This window comes from Quercus robur, chromosome 11, assembly GCF_932294415.1.
Source record: "Quercus robur chromosome 11, dhQueRobu3.1, whole genome shotgun sequence".
In the NCBI taxonomy this organism is placed as follows: domain Eukaryota; kingdom Viridiplantae; phylum Streptophyta; class Magnoliopsida; order Fagales; family Fagaceae; genus Quercus; species Quercus robur.
In genome coordinates, this window is record NC_065544.1 from 28,355,313 (window position 1) to 28,377,000 (window position 21,688).

Genomic DNA, 21,688 nt, shown 5'->3' on the forward strand with positions numbered 1-21,688 from the left:
TAAGCTCTAAATCCAATTTCTTTTTTTTTTTTTTTTTTTAAAGAGCATAGTTAATAAATAGAGCCTCAAAATTTATAATTGAAGGATTGGAGATCGAAAAGGATGGCGAATGGATTCTCTGCAAGCTATTGCCAAATTCTTTTGTGATCCTTGTTGGAGATGCTCTCATGGTATTTCACTCTCTTTCATTTAATGAAAGGAAAATTCATTCCCAAGAGTACAGCATATAGCAATTTCTATCTTACCATTTTATTTTATCTTTGAAAAAATTGGTCATTATTTCAATTGTCCAAGAAGTCAAGGAATTCCAAGCAAAGCCAAATCTTATAATTTTGAATTATTTGGTAAACATGTTAGTAGACATTTTCTGAATTTTAATAGGATTTCGCGAACAAACTAACAATCATATCATGGCTCTAAGCCAACTTCAATTCTTTGTTTTTAATGATTTTTACACTTTGATATTGATTTTTCCTTAATTGATTGAGAGAGGGAAAAGATGCCAATTGCCAAGGTAAGCTCTAAATCCAATATTAAAAAAAAAAAAATACAGGTAAAAAAATACATACCATGCCAATTACCAATTTCTTTTACATGAAGATTGGTAAGGAAGAAGATACGTAAAGAATGTGATGCTATGTTGCTGATTTAATTAGGTTGAGATGTGTTTGTCGGCCTTCTTTTTTCAATGTTATTTTTTGCAATGTAAAAAAATGACTGGCTAGGTTGCTTAAGCCTCTAGACAATTAAAGAATTTTGAACAAAAATTACCCAAACTCATGATTTCGAATTGGCTGCTATGGTTTTTGCTTCAGATTTGATGGTAAAGTATTGAATGTTAATAATAGGCCCTTGGTCACAAAATTGTTATGATCCAATATATAGGTATGATATATAAAAAGGTCCACATATGGTTTTGGATGAGGGATAGCATGAATGGTTTATATAAATAGTGTAAAGAACTCCACTCATTTTTCTTATGCTTTTTCAATTGAACCAAGATGGATTTTGTTTCTCCAACTTAAAATGAATGATTGGCTTTTATGTGCTACACCTATTCTTTGAACTTGCTTTCAAGTTTCATATGATTGTATTCTTTAAGAAAACATCTATTAAAAATTTGTTGTTTTTCACCTACTGGAATATGCTTTTACATCCTTTATGAGATTTTGTGTAACCAACATTTGCTATGGCTCAGTTTGTTGTATAGTTTATAGTGGTGGAACAACTGAGTGTGTATTTTGGTTTCTGGAATTAAAATAGTTGGTTTAAGATCTCTAAAGATGACAAGAATTATCTGCAAAGTTGTGAAGTTTGTTTAACTCTTCATATTATTTTTTTCCTATAAAGTTTTTTTTTTCCCCCAAATCGTCACCATTAGCAATTCATTACTATTTTTTTTTATTCTCAAATTCATAATACATTTAGAGTTAATTTTGTGATTTTGCTTGGGTTGTCCTTGATTAATTTTTTCTGTTACATTTGTAGTTTTGCATTGATTTATGACTATTATGCTACTATTTTAAAGTTAAGTATGGACATTTTTAGTAATGTTCACTTTCATTAAGTGTTGTTTCTTTTACATGTACACAAGGTGTTTGATGAAATTTCTTATGAGTTCTAGAAGCCATAATACATGGAGAGTCGTAAGGAGGAAGATAGGTAAGAAATGTGATTCTCTATTGTTGATCTAATCAAGGTAAGCTGTGTTTGATTCTTATTACTATTTATCAATTAAAAATGTATTGTATATAAATGTTTTTTTAATAAGGGGTTGCTGATATTTCCTAGAGGTATGAAAGGTTTGATTTAGCATTGACAAAAAGTAGATAACTCAATTCAATTATGATCCTACTTTCATGGAGGAAATGAGGACAAGAAGACAAACATCTCATGAGTTTCACATACACAGTTGCAAAACCAGTTCATAAACCATAGAAATATGGAATATGCAAATTGACAAATGTCCATGTACAATGATAGATTTGCTAAAGAAGTTTTCATAAAAGAAATATTCAACTTGTGGTGGTGTACATAAAAGTAATGTTCAACTAGCATTAATAACACCTACTCTTCAAAGTTTATGAAATTTTACATGTATTACTTTTGTGATCTTCTGAAAGTATGTTGTTTTAGGTTTTGTACAAGTTCTGTGTATATTTTTATTTTTATGTGAACTTTTTATTTTGAACCAATTGTTTTTATTTTCATATATTTTCAAGTCAATACCTTGAACAAAATCAATATATTTAATTTCTATTTAATTATCCCGTGCATCGCACGAGTTAGCAACTAGTAACTTATATTTTCAAATTACTGTATATGGGTTGTAAACTTAAAATTTTCATATTTTATTCACTTTCGTTCCCTCTCTCTCTCTCTCTCCCTCATCTCTGACATATCCCTCATCTCAGTCCTTCTCACTCTCAAACTCTCTCTCTCTTCTCTCTTATTATTAGTCTCCGACTCTCTCTATTTTTTCTTCCTCTCACTCTCTAACTCTCTCTTCTTTCTCTCTCTCTCTTTCTCTCTCTCACTCACGGTTTTGGGTGGCTGTAGATCAACGGTTAGGCTATGGATCTGCATTTAGGTGGTTGATTTTTTATCAACATATGCGTGGATGGCTGTAAATCTGCATTAAGCTTCAGTGATGGTTGTTGGTTGTTGGTTTTGGTTTGGTGTTTTCATTGGTGGTTGTTGATTTTTGTTTTTCAGTTTTGATGGTGGTAGTTGGTTCAATTGGGTGGTTTGATGGTAATTTTTTTGTTTTTCTAGTTCAGTGATGTTACAGTGGTGGTGGTGATGGCTGGGTTTTGGTGGTTAGGCTAAGTTTCAATGGTTGAGTTGAGTTTCGATGGTAGGTTGTTGCTAGCGGTGGTGGGATTGCTGGATTTGGTGGTGGTAGCTAGCTGTGTGGGTTTGATGGAGAGATAGAGAGAGAGGGATACATGGGAGAGAAGAGAAAGAAATGAGTTGTTTATATTATTTGATGGTGGTAGTTTATATTATTTTAATGAGTTGTATGTTAAAATAAAAATTAGAATATTGTGTAATTTGTAAAATAAACTATTAAAATAAATAAAGTAATTTTTTTTGGTAAAATAAATATTTAAAAAAAAAACACTGGATGTGAATGTTCAGCAAGCAAAAGTAGAGTGATTTGTTGTTATTAACCAATAGAGTCTTTTGTCTTTCTCTTCATGGATATAATTGGATGAGAATGCTAATTCCAGTTTCATACTGATTGATTGGTTGACAAATCTTGGTCACAGATGATTTATGGTGAAGCTTTTCATAAATTTTATTGGCCAACCAGTCTCAATTTTTTGTTCCTCGAGTTTAAAACTCGAGTTTCATGCCAAAAAAAAAAAAAATTTCACCTATAGTGGCGTTTTTAAGCCTTACAGTAACGTTTTAAAACCCTATAGCGGCGTTTTACTACAAAATTTTTTTTTTATAAGTACCAGGTTTAAGGAGTCCTATAGTGGCGTTTTTAAGCCCTATAGTGATGTTTTAAAGCCCTATAGCGGCGTTTTTCTGCAATTTATGAAAATCGAGTCTTTAAAACTTGATTTTCACGTCGATTTTTTTCTCACTTTGAACCCATCCTCTTACAAATCAAGACTTAAAAACTCGAGTTTTAGACATTCGAGATGCTAGTTTTCAACATTGTTTTGAAACGTGACAACTAACTAAATTTTTTAATATTTATTGTTACTTAGAAAAAAAATTCAGAGAATGAATTGGGAAGCAAAGAGTATGCTTATGGTTCAACATGACAAGCAAATGTATAATTAGTCCCTATCTATGCGATGTACAGTGCATTAGAACTATTGAACATTGATCAGTACAGTAGACCTATTGAAATGAGATTTAAGTTTTTGTCCTTTTATTCTTACATTGATTTATTTTTTTTCTTTAATTCCCTTTGTAATTTGAAGTGATTCTCTAAGTTAAAAATTGCTTTACCATTCATATTTTAAATGGAAATATAACAAAATAAGTAATTTTGTATGTTATTTGGCTTGAAAACACAATCACAAATTTCAAAACATATAGGCTAAAGCTAAATATATTAAATTACTACTTTTTTTATAATTTTTCTTTTTGATGAATTTTTTTTTAATAATTTGATATTTATAATATGGAGGTTTGAACGTCTTTATTAGAAACATCACAAAGTGCATGTTTAGCTATAAAACTCTTAGCTATTTAATTACTTCTTCTTTTTTTTTTTTTTTTTTTTGAAAGAAATGGCTATGTAACTACTTAATTAGCATCTTCTCAAAAATAATTTTACTTAATTAGTGTGAAGTAGTGGGTATTATATGACATCTTATGAAACTATATTAAAATAACATAATTATGCTACCAGGTTTGAATATTGTAAAAGAAATATTTTCTATTTTAGCCTCTCTTTTTTTTTTTCTTTTTTTTTCTCGAAGAATTTATCCAGAATTCTAATATGAAATTAAGATTTAATTTTTGACAATGTGAATCTGGATTAAGGTAAAAGGAACTCTAAGTCAAGTAGTATAAAATTATTCACAATTTGTTTCCAATATATATATATATATATATATTGTAATTTGATAATTACAATAGGAAAAATGTGATTTCAACTTAAATGTCTTGAAAACACTAAAAGATGCCAACCAGATACGTTACAAGGCTTTTGGAAATTTGTTTGCAATGTTGGTATAGCTTATTTTGATTGATATGGTCTCAATACTTACATTAAATAATGAAAGTAATATTGCTCCACCCTAACAAGTTAATGAATAAATTTAAGATAAATTACAATTTGCCTTTGGTGATTTGACCCATCACAATTTAATCTACGAACTTTTAATTATTATATTCAATCTCCCAAAATTTGAATTAAAGTGATACCATTGAGAATAGGTCAAAATTAAGAGATATTGTACTTTTTGGACAATCAAATTACCCTGTTGCGGTTTGACCCAATCACAACTTCATCCCACAAAGATTTCCAATTATTACATTTTAAAGTATCCCTAAATATTATAATTTAATTCAAATCTTAGAAGATAACATGTTTGTTCCAAAAATAAAAAATAACATATAATTTATGATAGTATCAAAAACAGATAATGGACTGATTCACAATTTGGCCCGTTGGGCCTCATTTTGTTTTGCTTGGAGACCCAATTCTATCTACTTTATTCCTCTTTGGGCCCTTATTGATGCTGATAGACATATTCCTCCTACTACAGTACTACATCTTCTATTTTGCCTCAATAAAATTGTCTTTATTTATAATAAAAAAAATACTAATAATAACCACAAAAAATTAAATGGTTATTTTTCCAAAATTTTAGGTCCCTTCACAACAGGGGAAAAAAAACAAAACAAAATTTGGTTACAAAATTAATTGTAACCTAAGAGTATAAACTGCTCTAATAAAGTGACACGTGTAAAAAATAGCACGTGCACTGCAGATGATTAATGAACTAAACTTAATCCAATAAACCCTAGTGAACCAAATCACCTATTAAAAAAAAAAAAAAAAAACCTATAGCGTATATCTCTCTCATTGAGATCTCAGTAACCCAACCCCACCAATCACCCAAGCTCTCTTCTCCCAACACCGGTCACCCCAAAACTCTCCTCTGTTTCCACCACTGGTCACCCTCAAAGGCTCAAACCCTCCTCTATCTCCACCGCCTGCCCACCCTCAAACCCTCCTTTGTCTACACTTAAGGCTGATTTTATTTGAGCTATTGTGAGAGATAAAGTTTGTGGTTTAAGATACTACCACTTGTTCTGCAGTTGTTGTGTACCATATCACTAAAATTTGTTCTCCAAGCTTCGGGCCTAACGATGTCCAACTAGCTAGTTTACATTTGACAAAGATAGAAATTTATTTTACGAAAGCCAAACCAATGGTACAAGAAAAAACATTAAGACCTGGGTAAAACATCCAGGTAATTAGGACCTCAAAGGCTAAAGCCGCCCATGAGGCTCGCGCTTGTACATGACAAAACAAACTAGAAGGAACAAAAGGACAAAACCAAAGTCTAATCAGGAGTTTGTTTGAGACAGAGGAGGGTTTGAGGGTGACCAATGGTGGAGACAAAGGAGAGTTTGGGGGTGACCGATGGAGGGAAAAGAGGCCTTGGGTGACCGGTAGGGCTAGATTACAGACTTACAGTCTTACAGAAATGTCAATGAGAGAGAAAGAGAGAGAGAGCGAATATGTATACGTATAAGTTCTTTTTTTTGTTTTTTGTTTTTTATATTTTTAATAGGGGGTGTGGTTCACTAGAGTTTGTTGGTTTAAGTTAAGTTAAGGAATCATGTGTAGTGTATATAGTATTATTTTTTACACATATCAGTTTATTAAAGTAGTTTGTAGTCTTATATTATAATTAATTTTATAGTTAAAAAAATTAAAAAGAAAAAGAAAAAGAAAAAGAAAAGAAGAGGTGATTATACTCGTCAAATTAAAAAAAGTCAATTAAGTGCTGTAAGATTTCTGTTAGAAATTGGGCTGGTTTTGGTCCAACCCATAAACCATGGCCCATGGATCGTCCACATAGGTTATCTGATAAGTGAGTTTAAATTTGAACTTAACAGATATTGATATGAGTTATCAATATCAGTAGTGAAGTCATTTAAATTTAAAAGATGAAATCTTTTAGGGATCACAGATATCTGATAGTAAGTGAATCTCTACTAGTATTTAAATACTCCTACATCAGTCAGATAGTGGTTAGACACAGTGAGAAAAACATACGTATAGTTTTGAGTGCTCTCTCAAAATAAGCCGTCTCTTTGGGACATCATCTACTGTTCCCTAGAATTTGGAGCATGGAAATTAGAAGAGACTCTAGTAGCCTTTCCTGCGACTTGGAGGTGTTCCATAAAGGAAATCGTGAGGAGTTCGTAAAGCAAGCAAAGTTAAAGATCCGACAATTTGGTGATCTGCTCCACCAAAGGTATGTATTTACATGACATCTAGTAAAGTATATATTTATTCAACAATTTCATTTCTTTATACCTCCATAATCATGTCTGCACCGAAAGAAGATTGTGACAAAAGCGTTAAATGCTAGAGACAAGTCTGCACCGAAAGAAGACATCACTGGACTCCAGCTTTTGAGACAAAGGGCCAAGTTCTTTTTGACATTATTGCCTTCCTTTCTTTTTTCCTGTCAAATTTAAATATTGTGTGCCAAATGTTGTGAGTTTGATTTAAGTTTATAGAGAGCGGTGGGTTTCGATCAAGGATCGTTTAAAGCTTTTGATTTATTCTGGGTTCTGATCTGTATGATTTATTTTGGGTTTCAATAAAATATTTTATTTGTGTTGCCAAATGTTTTGTTTTGTTTTTTTTCATATTCTCAACAAATACACACACACACACATATATATATATATATATATATATATTAGGAAATGATTTTTTTTTCTAAATTAGTTTGGAGAAAAATCATTCAAATTCTTTTTATTTTTTTATTGGATGTGAATTTCAAAAATGTAATCATTTAGATGGCATGTTTTTATTATATCCTCCATATTTGCAAAATTTCAAGAAAATAAAAAATCAATAACTATATTATCAATCAAATGTTTAAATTTCAATATTTTGTAGTTTAAAATTATGTAAAAAAAATAAGTTTATTAATCGAATAATAAATAATATCAAATTTAAACGAAATTTAACATACGTGTTAAAACATAAATAATATGTAATCTAACAGTTAAATTTTAAAAATTCATATCAAACAAAAAGATATAAGAGGATTTTTAAATATTTATTTTCAAACTAGTTTGAAAAGAAACCTTATCCATATTTTCCCTGTCAAATTTGGTGTAAGTTTCATTTTACATTTGCGGCTGGTAGGTATTGATCATGTATGATTTGGTACTCAATTTCTAATTGAGTCCTCGTTGATAAAGCTTGATTTATTGTTTTTATGTTTAGATTCAATTTTAATCTAAAATATTTTTAGTATTAAAAGTATTTTTAATAGTTAATGATAATTTATCAGTTTTAACTTTCACCTATCCACTATTTTATATTTATTTTAATGTGTTAAAATGTAATTATATATATATATTAATGAAAATATGTAGACATTTTTATTTAAATGTGAATGCGAAATTATTATGAATATGTGCAAAATAGTAAAGGTGAGAAAATGTGAAAGAGTAAGAGCCCGTTTATTAGAAAAGTTTGAGTAATAATATTTGTAGTTTTTTTAAATATGTATAAGTGAAAAAATATTGAAAATATGTGTAATGTTATTTAAAAATTGAAAATGAGTTGTTTAACAACTCTACCAAACAATACCTTAATTTTATTTTTTTTTATTTTTAAGAAAACTGGCAATTTAACCCAACTTGTGGGCCCTTTTCAACTACACATTTGTTTTAAATGGGCATTTAGTGTGGTTTTAGTGTGGTTTGGCATCCCGATAAAGAGACAAGTGGGGATTGGGAAAAGAATAGTGACATGACATGAGACGGGAACTTTCCTCTTCTACCCCACTAGTCTAGTCTGAGCTCTGAATCAATTTCTAGCGTCCCTGTATAAAAGTTTTGATAAGAATAGATTTCTAGCGCGTCCCTGTGTAAAAGAAAATAAGAACAGAAAAGTGAAAAGGGTTTGGTAGATGTAATAGAAAATACAATTTATTTCCTTTGTTTGTTTGGTTGAATTGAAAAGAAAAATAAGAGTAAAAAATTTGTAATTTATACAGGTAGAAGAATCCAATTCAATTCTTCTTTTTTTTCTTTTTTATGTCCAATTTCAAATATTTTTATGAACAAAGTTTGGCTATAAATTACAACTAATAATAGAAAATTAATAGATGATACGTATTCTTGTCATGTACATTGTACATGATTTATTAAATTACTCTTTTTTTTTTATAAGAATTAAATTACATTTAAGTGATAGTATACAATTGATTAGGATTTCAATTAGGACAAGATTAAAAGAAAAACTAATTTGAAAAATAGAAGTCAATATTAATAACAAAAAAAATAAAGATAAACTAATGTAATTGTTATACAAAATCTAAAATAAATGTAAAATGTAAATTTTTTTTTTTTTTTCATTTTAAAAGTGTTAAAGAGTATAGTAATATATACCTACAATATAGTAGATAGGTTCAATTTCTTTATTTACTTTAAAAATATATAGGATTCAACATTTTTTTTTCTACACTTGCAAGTAATTAAAATCTAGGTTTATAGCAAAAACCTTGAGTTTGGGACTATAGAAAAAACCAAGAGATTTAAGAGAAAAAAGAAAGCAATGCTTAAGAGCTTTTTGCTCATTTTTGTACTATCAATTTCTTTTTCTTTTTTTCTCTCTTTTTCTTATTTCTTGTTATACTCTTAATTTCGATTGTTCTAAGCATGGTTTTAAAAACTGGATTGATCGGTTCAATAGGAAATTGAACCTTTAACCGGTCCATTAAAAATTACTATTTCAACCACATAAGCCAGAAACTCGACTTTGTTTTCAATTCTTTAACCGTTCTATTTTTTAAAACCAAGGTTTTCAAACAAAAATACAATTTTGTTCTTACATTTTGGGATTATGTCTCTACATTTTAGTAACAATCAATTTAAACCATATTCTTATCAAAAAAAAAAAAAAAAAATTAAACCATATTATTTTAATGGGCAGTTAATTTAGTCTACTTAGCAAATAGTGTGTACAATTTCACTCTCCCTTGGGTGTATTTGTTTCTATAAAAAATTGACACATTTAAAGCTTTTGCCACTACTAAAATTTTAAAAATAAATAAATAAATTTATTGACATTACAAAAATAAAAGGCAATGTCAGATTTTTAAGGAATAAAAAAAACAGATCAGAAAAATAAAATAATTTTTTTTTTAACAAATTCATTTTAGTTTTTTAAAACTTGGAACACCCAAATATAAAGCTTGCTAACTTAGATTTGCGAAGAAGAAGAAGGGCCAGGCAAGGTGACGGATCAAGCAATGAAAAATTGTTCTAAGCGTTTGGTGATGCTGGAGTTCGATTTGAAAGAAAATCACCGTCATTCGTACTTCTGCAAACGGCCACCAATGTTATAGATCTAAAACTTAGAAAACCCATAATTTACAAACTTGGCTGTCTCCCCCTCTTTTCTCACCGAAAGCACTTGGCTCCTTCACTATCTTGTTAATTTTCATTGAATTGTGTGACATAACGTTTGACATCGAGAAGGTTCCGCATGAGGATTTGCACCCGGATTTCGTGTATAAGGGGACTCGTGCTTATGTTTTGAGAAAGTAGATGACGAGTAAAGAAGGGTCTTAAACTAGTTGTTTTGTTTGGTAAATGTTGTCAAATTCTCAAGCTCCGGATCTCAATCCTTAAATCCTATAGATCTTTATAGGCTTTGTGCTGAAATGGGATCGGTATAGAATTTGGAGGATTTTTTTATAAAATAACTATAAAAGCCAAACAATATTATTAGTTAGTTAAGATTTGAAACTATTTTAGTATCTAACGACTCGAGGACTTGAGACTTGATTTTACTGTAGCAAATCGAGTCTTCAAACTCGATTTCTATTGGAACTCAACTCTCTAATACTCAATTTCCCTTTGGAAAACACACCCAGAGATCACAGCAACGCAGAAACCCAGAAATCGCATAATAGCGACCCAGAAATCGCAGCAACGCAACCCAGAAAACACCATCGCAGGAAGAAATCGTGAGCAGCGCAGAAACCCAGAAATTGCATCACAGCACCGCAGAAATCACAGCAACGCAGCCCAGAAAACACCAACACAGGAAGAAATCATGATTTTTGGGTTTGGATTTTTGATTTGGGTTTAAGATTTTGAGAAATGGATTTAGATGGAGAAGGAAGAAGGGATTTAGATGAAATGGATTTTTGGGGGCTTGGAAGAAGGGAAGAAGATGGTGAACAAGACCTAAAATGGAGAAAGAAGGGAAGAAGATGGTGAACAGGACTTGAAATGGAGAAAAAAGAATGGAGGAAGAAGATGCACATAGAATTCGAGTCTCTTAAACTCGGTTTGCTACAGTAAAATCCAGTATTACAGACTCAAGTCGCTAGATACCAAATTTGTTTCGAACCTTGGCTAACTAATAATATAGTTTGGCTTTTATAGTTATTTTATAAAAAAATCCAAATTTGGATTTTAAGATCTTATAAGATTTCGATCTCATAGCAATATCAAAGATTTTGTGCTATAAAAGAAAATTCTTTTCTTTTTTATTTTCTTATTTCAGGGCCTCCAAATGAAGCCCAAAAGCGCCAAACTAATAATAATAATAAAATGTAGTAAATAGGTCATCCTAGCACCCCACCCCAAACTGAAATTTTTTTTTTTTAACCCTAAGTCTCACCTCACCCTAACCTAATCTAAAAAATCATAGAAGACAGAAGTGAAGAGAAGAGAAGAGACTAGAGAGTAGAGAGTAGAGGACAAGTGCCAAAAGGATAAAGAAGTTTATTCTATTAGTGATGAATTTGAGTTTGGTGATATTAATGAATGTAAAGTAAATGAAGCTCCAAATGCAACATTAAGAGATTTTGATGATTATCCAATGGATGGCGAGTGATGTGGTTGCTAATAATGATGAGAATCTTGTTAGTAATGACCAACCCTACTTTGAGGAACTCAATCAAGATAACCAAAACTCTGGTTTTAATGATTGAGTGTGCTTGTGGTATTGTTTGAAACATTATTATTTGCTTTGCGTTGTTTATGTGGGATATTATGTATTGTTGTTATTCATTTTTGTGTTGTTATGAGACATTGTGTATTGTTATTTGTTTTGTATTGTTTATGTGAGATGTTATATATGTTTGTGGTATTAGAACTTAAAACTTGGTATTTGTACGTTGTACTTTGAACTTTGTTAGTGTATTTTTAGTTTGGTAATTTGACTTTTATTAGTAATTTCTGTCAAAATTACTTTTTGTTCAATATTGGTAGTTTAGTTGAGTCCTCCTCATATTCAAAGTGCTTGGGGTTTAGAGAAAAAAATGTTCGAGTTGCAGGGTTAATAGCAGCATAATGTAACTATAAAAAAAAATGGTTATTTAACATATATTATGAATTGTGGATTTTAATTAGCTTAATTAGTAAAGTCTTTAATAGTTGAATAAGAGACTTGTGGTTCATTCTCCATCTACACCAAAAACCAATTGATATCTTGGTCTGATAACAAAAAGCGCAATCATTAGAAGCAAGCGCCATAGGTTGGAACTCTAAAATATATATATATATATATATATATATATATATATTTTATTTATATTATGAATTATAATTTAAGGTACTTTTTAATTTTTTTTATTTATTGAAAAGTAAGATCTTACAATTCTCATGTCAATCCTACGATCTCGATGCTAACCACCTTGGTTAGGATTGATATAATTAAGCATTACGCTTGATCAATTCAGTGCTTGCATTGAACCAAACATGACTTTTTTTTTTTACTATGTTTGTGATTTAAAATTTACTTTGAATTTAATTGTGTCATTGCACATTACGGAAATACATATCATATTTTTATTTTTATGTTATAATCATGTTTGTAATTAAACTTTCTCTAATTTTCATTTCACTTGAAGATTTATTAAAATATTATGAAAATGCAAATAAGAAATCGATTCAAGAACTTTTTTGTTTTAACTTTTTCTCTCTTTCAATTGTTCCATATCAACTAATATTATAATAATAATAGTAATAATAATAAGTTTTTTTTTTTTGAAGAAAAATAGTAATAATAATAATTAATGGTTGAAGTGGTGCTTTTTTCTTAAATATGATGTCCTAATTCTACCTATTTGCTTGTCAAGTGTTGGGTTAAGATAGTTTGACCCTAGTTAATTAATTCAACTATCCAAGTTGATTAATTAGGTTTAATTGCATGCAAATCATGGAGGTACCAACAAATCACCAAAAATACTAAATGCAGCGAAAATTAAATTGACACAATGATTTGTTGACAAATGGGAAAAACCTCTCACAAGGCAAAAATTTCACCGGATGATTTTAAGGTTACCACTCTCAAGAATCTACTAATCAACAATCAAGCGATTACAAGTATAAAGAATCTTACCAACTATCCTAGCCTATCCCAAAATACCAACTTACAGTTGAACTTTCGCTCCAATACTCAATTGGACTTGGTCTTGTAGTAACCTTCTTTCCTTTGATGCACAAATCTCCAATCTGTGACTAACCTCTTTGCATGGATCCTAATATGTGACTAACTCCTACAACTTAAACAGATATTGTTGGCTACAAAGTTCTTCACTTCATAAAAAATGAAGATCTGGAAGCACTTGATTACAAAACTCTATAGCGTACAAATGCAGTAGCTTCTCACAGAGAAAATAAGTCTATTGATCTCTGTATCTGTGTATGGTGACTTTTAAAATAAGCCTTATATATGTCTAGGGTTATGAGAAAAGAAACCCTAAACAAATATACAAACCTAGGCCAAAATTCAGATTTGGAAAATTGAAAATTGTAAATTTCGATAAATCTAGCTTCTGTCAAGCTATTTATCGAGCTACACATTAAGTCTCGATAGCAGGCATCTGTCAATCTATTTTTTGAGACTTCATGAAAGGCTTTCTTCATTTGTTTCTTGGATCAATCTTCATGGCTTTCAATACGAACATTTGATATACTTTAAACAACATATTCTTGATGTATTAAACTCATCTTAGATCTATCCAATTATAAGTAGAGTACATTTTGTCAAAAGATTAGCCAATTACATAAAATATGACCCTACACTGAGGAACGCCGAAACTTTCATGATTTTCATTTATAAATGATTTCCACTCGATATATGTATGTTTTTTTTTTTTTGATAGGTTGGTATATGTATGTTAGTTATGAATTGTTGTAGATTCTCAACCAAATAAAAAAGACATTAAAAAAAAATTGTTGTAAATCTATTTAAAATTGATACCATTTTAGATAATAATTATTGTTATTTCCTCACTTAAAAATAAAAAATAATAATTGTCCTTAGAAATTTTGAACATTGTATTTTGATTAAATCTACATTATTACTTATTTATAGAGAAAAAGAAGAGAGAAGAACACTTTTTTCCTTTTATGATTAGGATAGTTTATAATTCTCCTTTTATCTTTGAAGCCAGCTAATTTTCTTATTTATATTTGGGAAACAAGCAAATACTCTAAGTTTGTTTCTTTATCAGTTAAATAAAATGAATTTTTTTGGAAGAAATTATTAGTTGTATACCACAAAAAGAGAACAAGTTGAGGATTGTATAGGGTTTTTTTTTTTTTTTTTTTTTTAAAACACAAGATAGAAATTTTACTTTAGCATAATCTAAGTGTACATATGTGTAAAACTCCCTCCTAGAGATTTGAACCCCGTCTCTTACCCTCCACAATAGTTCCAATAACTAGCCTTACCCTATTAGACCTTGATTCCAAATTTGAATTTTAACTTTTCTTTGAAAGGAAATAAATTAAGAGGGTGAAATAAATTCAGATTGCATTTTTTAAATGAGTTGGGTCATTAATAAATTTACACAAAGTTAAAATTAAACTAGAATGAAATTTGGCAAGTGATAATAGTGTCATAAATATTGAGAATTGATCAAGTTCTCAAAGTGGAAACAAATTTTTTTTTTTTTTTTTTTTTTTGATGAGAAATACGTGAGCTCTATTAATATGAAAAAACATACAAAGCATCCTGAATCACTAAAGACTTTTATCTCTATTAATATGAGAAAACATACAAAGCATCCTGAATCACTAAAGACTTAATAAAAGATGGAGTTTCTTCTATCCAAATTACAAAGTTATCAATTCCTTTGGCGTAGTGTGCCAAGGTATGAGCTGAAATTTGGTTGCCAATATTATAGAAAATAACTCCCCACAATATTTATATATATATATATATATATATATATATAAAAAGTAAGTAAAAACCCAATCAGAGGCCGATGATCTCATAAACCTTGCAGGCTGGTTCGGTTTCCTCAACCACTAATCTTGTTCTTAACGGGTTGGATTTGGGTTCCTGGTGACCTTGAATTCAACCCCACCCAATCCGGCCCATGCTCAGTCACTGGACTAAATTCGGAATAGCCTTGTCTTGCTGGATGTTGGGCTACGTTCGATCCTGTGACTGGTCTTGATGCATTGTTTTGCTTAATAGTACAATTATTAGTAGAAGCCGTCTGCATAACATTACATTGCGGATTTGTGGAGTTGGAAATTTTCGGGGAATAGCTGTTGGCTAATTAATCAAAAGACAGGAAGGGAATATATATTAAAATTCAGCAAAAATCACAACAAAAGCATTAACGTTAATAGCTCAGTAAGCAAATGGGTGGCAACTTACATGATGAAGGCTGCTGACGTAACGTTTCTCCCCTAAACCATCCCACGGCTGCTATCAAAGCAATTGAAATTCTTTGCCATAACTCATATGCCGACATCTCTCAAACAAACTCAATCGAGAATTCAAGATACAATTGGGGAATTCTAACCACTCCTTTTATAAGCACAGTTGGACAGTTATTTCAATTAATTAGCATTTACATCAATAACAAAATGACCATGAAGTCCTCCGGGCAAAGCTGGACACTTGACCCCGTCACGATGGTGACGTACACGAAGGATGACATCAATGCGCCTACTTTTTAAATCCCTTAAATTTCGGTGGAAAACTCCCATCTCTTTAATTGATAATGCTCTAGCTTTTTACTCCCGTAATGATAAAAGTATAAAATAATGGTAAAGAATAAAGAAAATAAAAGTTCAGTAAACATTAGGTATTAACAGACACGGGGAAAAACATTTTGTTCGGGACCCATTTTTCTAAGGGCCTTAAGAGGCCCAGGTCCAAAGGCCCAGATTTGAATACTAATAAAACATGTACAGTATGGCCCAAAACACAGCACTCAGCCCAACAAGGCAAATCAGGCCGGCAAAGCGGGGAGTGAAGTGCAAAGGACCAACTACTCCAAGTCTGCCACAGAGACAAAAAAAATATTACAATGATAATAAACCCACCGTACAAATTCATGTCCACTTGGAGCATCTTTCACGTTTAAGCCTTCACACTTGCTTAAACTTTTAACTTTTAGATTTTGATTTTTTCAGCTTTTTAAGCTTTTTTTTTCCCTTTTTCAAATTTTTTTTCAAAGTACTAATATACTTTAGCACACTTTCAACAAAAAACTAGATAAGTTATTCCTAAACAGACACTTAACAGATGTGCATCTAAAATTAGAGTAATGCTCTGTTTGGATTGAGGGGGAATAAAGGGAAATGAGGAAGAATGATTTAATTTATCCTATTTGGATGTTTTTAGGGGAGGAGAGAGGGATTTGGAGGAATTTTAACTTCTAACCCCTTATTTTTAATTCCCCAAATTAGAGAGATTTGGTGAAGGAGTAGAGAGTGATTGTAGAGTTAATTAAACATTTTGAATTACCTATTGTACCCTTCACAATTTATAGCAATTACAAAATGAAGGCTAATTATTCCCTTCCATCTTAATTTTAAAAACATCCAAACAAGATAGAAGATAACCATTCTCTCTACTCTCCTCTCCCTCCAAACTTCCAAACATAGCATAAGTTGGCTGACCCAGCTCAGGGCTCTACCTTGCTATGCTTTCTTTCTACACCGAAAATGAAGCCAACAAATTACCTGACATCCATTCAGTAACTTCTTTAGCCCCATGATACCAAGACAAAGCCATGAATTCGGTTACATGTACTAAGAACAGCACTTGTTCGATATGTTTAATAGCACAGAGCTCACTAATTGCTTGAGGCCACTGTGCTTCTGGGATGGCTAGATTTTCACGCATCTCAACCGGTGCAGTGTGAACATTAACCTATGACCATAATGCTGCTCCTTTCCTTTGTATATCCTAACAGAAAAGGTAATAAAGGTCAACAAATCAACTCCATCTCTAAATAAATGATGAAGGCTTTTTCATGAAGAAAAGGCACCATTCCTCTTCAACTCCTTCTAGGAGACACTTATCTACAGATTTTTGAAGCAGAGGAGGTACAACATGGTATCACTACCCTTTGGACAAGAAAACAAGGCAACATGGTCACAAATCACTCATTCATCCACCCTGTGCAGGAAGTCATACCAAGCCAATACATTGGAGATTTCTCCAATCGTCTGATGTGAAACCATTTCAAACTGACAAATGCTACGTGCCGAAGTGTAACAGATGCCTCATTCCCCTGCAATAATTAGGGAATTCTCTATTTAATAACGCAAGCATCAGACACTCGTAAACACAACACTTCCACCCACGAATCTCTACAACCAATTTCAATCTAAGTACATTAGAAAACCCCATTTCTAATATGAGACTTTAATGTAATCCATCATTAGAAGTTTTCACTTACAACACAAACTGCGTTCTACAATACCAATTACAGTTTGGTCAGGATTAATCTCACTTAACTATTGACATGGCCAAATGGTTCTTCTACAAACTCCCCCACAAGGATGGCATTAGATGTTAAGAAATTCTAGTCCTCAACATCCTTAATCCATATTGGGGCCCAATACCAAACTTTGGATCCATAGTGTCAAATCTCTCAAGGAATCATCTCTCAAAATCAAAGACACCAATCTGTTCAGATCCATAAAAGTTTGGGACAAGGGCTTAGTTGTTGTTTCACAAGCAAAAATAGAGTTAGCTACAAAATAGGAGTTGTTTTACAAAACCCCATTTTTATTTTATAAAACCCTTTTTACAAGAATCTCATCAAACCAATGAACAAATTAAGCACATAATATATATATATATATATATTTATATATTTATATATTAAATGGTTATTCACGTAAATATGTATATGTAGAAAATACCCAGTTGCTCTGTCAACCAAGAAACCATTCTTACAAGAATTCTAACAAAAACCAATGAACAAATTAAGCATATTATAATTAGAACTATACAAATTTAATATGAGAACAAAAACCCAACTTAAAGGTAAAAACAGAGAATTAGGTTCAAGTTAAAGTGGACTCACTGTTAGCAAGGGACAAATTGAGCAATAGGAGAGGCAAACCAGCGAGGGCCTTGGAATGGATGTTCTCATTTGATAACGCAACCCGGCACCTAGTGTTCAGAGTGATGCAGGAGCATTTTCTAAGCTATTTTAAAATGTTTTGATTGAGTCATGCTAGCAGCCTTAGCTGTTGAGAATAGTTAGTTACAGCTATCTTTGTGTCCAAACAAGAGCCTTAAGGCAGTTAGCTTAAATGGCAGTCTTTCTTATCTGAATTAGTTAGTCTTGTTAATGAATTAGTTACTTGTATTAGATGTAACCAGTGTTAGTTTGACACTTGGCAAGAAACTAATGGTTATTAGTTGTAAGACAGATTGTATAAGTACTGATGCAGCACGCGTGTAGAAGCAGAATCTATAACACAATTGCTATAACTCTTCCACAAAACCTAAATTCTACAAGAACACTAGGCTAGTAAGACAGATTGTATAAGTACTGATGCAGCACGCGTGTAGAAGCAGAATCTATAACACAATTGCTATAACTCTTCCACAAAACCTAAATTCTACAAGAACACTAGGCTAGTAGGCAATATAATAGAGAAAACATCTCTAGCAAACTTTTTATTAATAAACGCATAACAATAAACCACCACCCTATAAAGTGTATATATAGGAATAGAAGTTATCCTACTCCTTTTAGGAAAAGAATTAATAAACCTATTTCTACTTGATAAAGGAAAAACAATTTAACTAGGAAAAGAAAAACAATTAAAATCCCAATTCAACTAGGAAAAAGGATTTTAATTCAACATGATAGAGTAAATAAATCCTAATTCAAATAGGAAAAGGAAAACAATAAAAAACTCTTTGCTCTTCATAACATGATTTGCATCAAGTACTCTTGTACTTTCATTTTTGTAATCAATTTTTGAGAATTAGTAATTTTACGCCTTTGTGTGCTTTTCATTTCATTGGAACTTAGTGTTCTTGCAGAGGTGCCTAACCACCTACTAAATGTTCTAAGCAACTTTCATTGCTTAACAAACCCAAAACAGTTTTAGCCTACACACATTCCCTACATCAGTTTGGTATCAGAGCTTGAGATCCTTAGGATTCAAGTTCCTTTGCATTTTTTTTCTTCATCCCAGATCCATGAACCCATCAAGATTCAATCTTGATTTTTAATTCTGATCCTAAACACCTTCCTTTAGTTAACCACAGCCTTCAATTGCATTAGTTTGCAACAGCAATAAGTCATGGTAAGTGAGAAGGGAAGAAAGGTTAAGGGAAAGGAGTCTACTGTTTCTGCAGTAGATGGGGAAGACACTGCAGCCAATGAAAAGGAGATCAAGGGGGTCAACTTGATTTTGCAGCTGAGGTAGCATTGTTGAGGAGGCAATTAAATGCCTTGATTGAGCATTTGGGAAGAGATAGGGTGTTTCCACAGCAGCAAGCTGGTCATAACGTTGCTGAGAATGATGCTTCAGAGGATGGGGAGAATGAGGAGCCATTTGTCCCAATTCAAAGACAAAGGCAGCAAAATAGGAATCGAGATAGGCAAGGCCATATTCCTGTGATGGTCCAGCCAAGAGATCCTAAATGTTAAGAATATGAAATAATTGTTGTAATCCCCATAGTTAGGTAGTTAGCTAGTTAGTTGAGATAAAGATGAGTTAAGATTTGAGCACATGTAGCTCATTTAACACATGGCTTAATTCATAAAACACATGTTGAATTTACTAGCCAGTTATCTTGAGTCATGTGAGCCAATGACATTAGAGCTAATTTCCTATATTTGATTGTAATTCAACATTAGATATCAATTGAAGAATAAACCAACTTCTTAGTACATTAGTGCATCTCTCTCTCTTAATCTCTCTCTTTCTCTATGGAGGGTGACTACGTCGAATTAAGTCAATTTCCCTACAATTCCCATCAATTTCCTTATAATTCCTATCCATCCCCATTAGGAACCACCAGATTCCTAACATTTGGTATCAAGGCTGTCAATCTTGAGAAGGGTGAATATGATTGGCAAGAAATCTTGAAAATGGTGAATGAAGTTTCAGAGAAGGTTAAGGGCTTGACAGAATCTCACAAGGCTGTTTCAAAGAAAGTCAAGGCCTTGGCTGAATCTAACAAGGCCATGAATGAAGAGCTCTCAAGATTGCAAGAGGTTTTTGAGAATATGACAGAAGAGGAGCTACAATCTCTTGATTCGACTGACCAAGAATCCACAATACATGAACCTATTGCTGTTGGTGTGGAGCAAGAACACACTATTGACCAAGAATTCACAATACATGAACTTGTTGCTATTGGTGTGGAGCAAGAACACATTGTTGGTGTGAATACAAGTGATCAAATGGTGTTTGACATTGGCCAAACTCATGCTTCAACAAATGGGGCTGCTCATGTAATCAAGAATGTAGGCATGGACTTAATAGTCATGTATATTGGTGGCAGTTCCATTGAATTTGGTTGGTGGCAATACCATTGAATTTGGACTTTGCTATGGGGGCCACATCTTGCTCATTAGTGGTTGTCACAAAGCCAAGGAACTAGATGCTTTTTTTCTTGGTGATAATTGTGGGATAAATGATGGATTCTATAGTCGAGATGATCACAATTTTTATAAGAAATTGAGTTCTATATTGCTGAAGGTTAAGTTCAATACGACTGCTTTGCATTATGCTCCTATGTCATGGGCTATGATTAATTGCTTTGGAGTTATTCATGTAATCAACGGTCAAGATGCTTTGGCGTATTGGGTTAGTGACCGGTTTCCCCTAATGAAGGTGTTATTTCACAACAATACATTGTGGGCAAGGTGTTTTCAAGGAGAGGGAAATGATAGGAATATGAAATAATTGTTGTAATCCCTTTCGTTAGGTAGTTAGCTAGTTGGTTGAAATTAGATGAGTTAGCTAGGATTTCAACACATGTAGCTCATTTAACAGATGGCTTAATTCATAAAGCACATGTTGAATTAACTACCCAATTATCTTAAGCCATGTGGGCTAATGACATTAAAGCTAATTTCCTATAAATACATAATTGTAATTCAACATTATATATCAATTGAAGAATAAACCAAAGTCTTAGTGCATTAGTGTGTGTCTCTCTCTCTCTCTCTTAATCTCTCTCTTTCTCTACGAAGGGTGACTACCTCGAATTAAGTCAATTTCCCTACAATTCCCATCAATCCCCCTATAATTCCTATCCATCCCCATTAGGAACCACCAGATTCCTAACATTGAACAGAAATGGGAAGACAATCTCAAAATTGAGTTTCCATAATTCAATAGCAGCTTAATAGCGGAAGATTTTGTTGACTGGCTTAATCAAGTGGAAAGGATCTTAGAATACCATGAGATTTCTAACCACAAGAGGGTAAAGTTAGTGGCAATTAAGTTGAAAGGAAGAGCTTGCAATTCCAGATGTAGAGAGTAAGGATGGGAAAGAGAAAGATTCAAGAATGGCCCAAGATGGAAAAAGCCTTGGAGAAGCAGTTTCTACCTTTCAACCAAGGTTGTCAAAATCGAGATCCTATGTAAGATCGTTGAAGGTAGGTGAGATCGTAGATCGTAGGATCGGATCGTGAATCGTAATATCCTACATATTTTCAGATTTAAAACAAAAAACACATTGATAATGACTTTGTATGTT

The 21,688-nt window shown here is 31.9% G+C and overlaps 1 long non-coding RNA gene across 1 annotated transcript; it reads right to left on the reverse strand.

Moving 5' to 3' along the window:
• Window positions 1-14,714: 14,714 nt before the first annotated feature.
• On the reverse strand, window positions 14,715-21,688 carry LOC126706311 (uncharacterized). The gene is made up of 3 exons (XR_007648550.1): window positions 18,039-21,688; window positions 15,368-16,909; window positions 14,715-15,262 (listed from the first exon to the last, which is right to left on the reverse strand). It is a non-coding gene; the product is annotated as an uncharacterized LOC126706311 (long non-coding RNA).